A 4,982-nucleotide genomic window follows, 5' to 3' on the forward strand; every position below is an offset into this window, starting at 1 on the left:
TTCACTCAGTTGTTTCCTAACTTCCTTAGAGTATTTATTATTCTGCCTTTACTATTGTTTATAAATAGCTCCTATTTTCCCCACAACAACCACCCTATGGGGTGGGGTGGGTTGAGAGAGAGTGACTGGCTCAAAGTCACCAAGGTTTTTCAGGCCTAGGGAGGGACTAGAACTCACAGTCTCCTGGTTCCTAGGCCAGCACCTTAACACTAGTCTGTACTGGCTCTTCTTATTTCCTTATTATCACTGATGTCAGCACTGCTAACATCGAATGTTCTTGCTTGACAAGAGATGAAGCAGCAGCTATTTCATATCTTAAACTTGTATATTGCTCTAAGAGATAGGGTTAAGGCTGGGAGGACGGAGGAGGAGGATTGTACCTCAAGGCCATCTGAAATTAAAGAAGATAAGAACTTGGCGGGTTGTCTAATGGAAGAGAAACTAATTCTTTAAATTAATTGGAGAATGTGATTAATGACAAAAATAGAAAGGTGGAGAATTGTATTTAATATATTGTGCAAGGGGGCGGGGATTTCAGATTCCAGCTTCCTTTGAGCAAGCATTTGCCGATGTATTAGGCTAATAAAGGACTTTTAAGGTAAACAATGCCTCAGAGTAAACTTGAAAAACCCATAGGTCGGAAACTTGACAACTGAACCCTGAATTCTAGAAAAGAACGACTACCTAATGTAGGAGACAGCAACCTTTTAAGGGTTGAAGGCTGCACTTAACATTTGGTGGAGCTTACATAATGCAAAGTGATAGTTTATTTCTTTTCCTGCTGGGATTTGAAAGTATTGTATGAGTTTACTAGAAGAATAAGGGTATTCCCACAATGGAGGAGTAGATTGTGAAAATGTCAGAATTATCAGGAATGGCAGAAATGACCTGTTTGGTCAAAGAAAAAAAACACAACAAAAACTTTTATGAAAGACTGGAAACCTTATATGGGCTTTTTGCTGAAAAAAAGAAATACATGACATGATGATTTATAGATTTCAAGATTAAGAAAGATTTGAATTAAAAGGACTTGTGCAATATCTAAAATGGAGGAGGGACAATAAGATTGTAATTATCTGTTGAAAGTTGGAAGTCATTTATATATCTTTTGACTTTCTCTTTTGCAGTTTTTTCCCCTTTTGTTTCTTTTTATTGGGCTCCTTACCTCAAGACAGCAGGAAACAGGACTACTGGTTTTCAGCAATGGTACCGTAGGAGGCCATCCTAGGCGCTGCAGAAAAGATGAGGGCTAATTGGTTCTATGTATCCCAGACTGCCTAACTCAGGGCTTTTCAACCAGTGGTATGGGTACCACCTGTGGTACATTGGCATCTGGCAGGTGGTACGCGACCATCCTAGAAAAGTGGTAGTGGGGCTGTCAGGGCTCAGCGGAAGCGCCAGGATCAGCGCCAGGATCAAGCTGGAGTTCGGCACTGATTCCGGCGCTTCTGCTGAGCCCAGAAGAAGCACTGATCAGCTGGAATGTTGCAGCATCTCCAGGGTCTTGTGATTTACATTTACATCAGATGCTTGGCAACTGATTCATATTTATGACAGTCACAGTGTCCCAGGGTCATGTGAAGTGACCAAAACCTGCTGCAACCACCCAGCAGACAGAGGGGGGGGAATAAAAACCAAACACCCCCCACCCCACCCCTGCTGCCAATCCTCAACAGAAATGCTCACAAGAATGAAAACTTCAGACAGGAGGAAGAGCGCCACTGGGTGGGCAGGCAGGTGTCTTGCTTGGCTGTGGCTTGGGAGGCACTTTTTTCAGTGCCATTGTAACTTCGAACAGTCACTAAGCAACTGTTGTAAGTCGAGGACTACCTGTACTTCATCACTTTTTTCCTTTTTTTTTTTTGGTCATCAAGTTTTTATCACCTTGCTAGGCGACTGGTGGTATTCGGATGTTGCCATATCCTAAAAGTGGTGCAATGGGTGAAAAGGTTGAAAAGCCCTGGCCTAACTCCATCCTTGTTGGATATTCATGATTAGCTCTGATCATTTCTTTCTTAAGGCAGGTAGCTGAACGTTTGAAGGCTCATCAGGATTATATGTGTAACAAAATTATTTCATAACCACTGGGTTTTTTTCCCCAATGAGTGCCGTCTTCTAATTAAGGAAAATGATGGAGTTCAAGAGCAGTTTACGAATGAAAATGTTGCTGAACACAAAATGGGTTTAAAATGCCTATGTATTTGTAAATAAACCAAATATTACAAAATAAGTGTATATTTGAATTTGAATTTTTGAATTTTATTGAATTTATATACCGCCCTTTCCCGTAGGACTCAGGGTGGTTTACAGGGTACTTAAAACAACGATACAAAAATTAAAAACAATTTAAAAAGATTAAATTAAATCCCTGAAGAAATATAAAAACCCCAATTAAAACCCTCAGCTATTCTGTTTACACAGGAACAAAGACCTCTAGAATTTCTATCTCAAATCTTTGCTAAATTGTAAAGCTGCATTAGTCCTCAACTTACCACCACAATGGGCACCAGAATTTCCATTGCTAAACAAGGCATTTGTTAAGTGAATTGTGCTTGATTTTCTGACCTTTTTTGCTCTGGTATTTAAGCAAATCAGTTCACTTGTTAAGTGAATCCTGCAGTCGTGAAGTGAATCCAGTTTCCCCCACTGACTTTGCTTGTTGGAAGTCAAGTGGGAAGGTCGCGAATGGGGGATCACATTATCCATGGACCCTGCAACCTTCGTAAATACATGCTGGTTGCATGTATGCGTGTAAGTCAAGGACTACATGTATTATGTAGAGTTGCTCACAATACATAAGCTCTTATCACTCTATACAATAAAATTGTTTCTTCATGAATAATCAATTCCCAATTTCAGGGTGGAAATACTGTTTTCATCAAATTTATGTTAAAATTCAGTTATGTATGATAGGAGATGTAAGACTGGCTTACCCAATACAGGTAGTCCTCAATTTGCAACCATTCATTTAGTGACCATTCAAAGTTATGGCACTGAAAAAGTGACTTATAATTGATCCTGACACTTAGAGCTGTTGCAGCATCCCCATGGTTGATATGATCAAAATTCAAGTGTTTGGCATCCTGCATGTGTTTATGATGCTTTAGTGTCCTGGTGTCATGTGATCACCAACTGCAATCTTTCCAGACAACTTCTGATAAGCAAAGTCAATGGGGGAAGCTGCATTTGTTTAACAACTATGCGATTCACTAAACAACTGCAGTGATTTACTTAATAACTATGGGAAAAAGTTTGTAAGATTGGGTGCAAGTCATTTAGCAACTGCCTTGTTTAGCAATGGAAATTCTGGTCCCAATTGTGGTCATATATTGAGAATTACATGTAAAAGCTGTGAAATATCCTGTCCAAACCTTGATATGCTTTCCAATTTGTTCCTGAATCTATCCCTAATGTTAAGCCAGTCTTGGTAGGCATGGGAGGAGCTATGTTTGATGAATGTGGCCAATCTGTACGTATCTCTTCTAAACTGGAGGCCCTGCATTTCAACCTACAGAGCTACCTTACATCCTACAACTCATTCTTTCCTTTAAATAATTTATTTCAATAATAAGCTGTAAAAATGTACATAAATGCACAAGGGTAAAGCAGAACCTACTCTGCTTTTGGAACACAACTGCAATCATCTAATATGTGGACTTCAATTCCCAGAATTCCCCAGCCTGCAATTCTGGGAGTTGAAGTCCACACATCTTAAAACTGCCAAGGTTGAAAAACAATTATATAGATTATAGAAGCAGCATCATGCCATGATAAAACAACTCCCATCCCTTTTGTATGTAAGTGAGAGGTCACAATATCTTTACAAAGGGGCAGAATTTGAGATGCAAAGCTGCTTTTAGTCATGTGACCTCCCCCTTTCCCCTCCCCCTTCCCTTTCCGTGAACCATTCCCACCCACCTGTCAATTGTTAGGGTGCTTCCGATCCACTCATGCAAAATAGTCATTCAAAGCTTGGGGCAAGTTCGTCCTCCTTAACCTTGCTTTTCCTCTCCCACAGTTAGACCCACCAGCTGATTTTGACAAGCAACAGTGGAGGGAAACCATGCTGAGAGAATTCACCATTCCCTTGTTTTTCTTGCACAGTCAACAAAAGCACCGCCATTGGATGGCATCCTGCCTGCGGCAGGATAGGGCGCAGCAATCGTGCAGGCAATTTTAGGCAGTGTCCATTTTCTGCAGTTTAAAAATGGGCGGATAGTACTTTAAATGACCCTGGGCGACGAATGCCAATTCTGCAATGTTAACTCCTTGAAGCTGAGCCCGAAGGCTTTATGTCCCAATCCCTGCAGCTAATAAATATAGTGAGCAACTGGTATTCATTGTCTAGGAGGTTCACCGTCCACGCCCCCGCTCCTTTGGGTGTGTCACTATTGCCTTTCTTTCATTTCTCCTTGATCTTAACTCCTTCCCATTTTTCCTTTCTCTCTTTCCCAGGATCCAATTCTCTGCATATAGAGGTATCTTTATGTTCGTCTTGTTGCTAGATGTGATATTATTACTTTGGCGACTCATTTAAGGTCTGTGCTGTGCTAAGAAACGTTGGTCTCTTGAGAAAAACGTTACTGTCAAAGGTTACTATCGATAATTTTCAGTTTCCGACTTATTATCTCCCTCCCTTCCCAAATGCCTTTCTATAAAATAAGAACTATGAACCATGAGCGCCTATGGTAAATTAGCAACATTTATTCTTAAGCCACCCATCTCTCTCTCTCTTTCTCTCTCTCTCCATTCTCTATGGTTTTATTCTCGGCACCTTTCCGCTGAGATCTTTCCCTTTCCCTTCCGGCCGCCTCCCTCGACCCCCGTCCCGAAGGTTCCGGGTGCTTCCTCCTAGAGTTCGGGGGACGTGCGCACTGACGCAAGGCGCAGCCTGCTTCGGGCGCGCCGCTGCGGCTGACGGAAGGGGGCGGAAGAGTCGCTGCCGCCGCCGCCGCCGCCGCCGCCGCCGCGGGAGCCCCAAC

This window comes from Vipera ursinii (assembly GCF_947247035.1).
Source record: "Vipera ursinii genome assembly, chromosome: 1".
NCBI classification, from domain to species: domain Eukaryota; kingdom Metazoa; phylum Chordata; class Lepidosauria; order Squamata; family Viperidae; genus Vipera; species Vipera ursinii.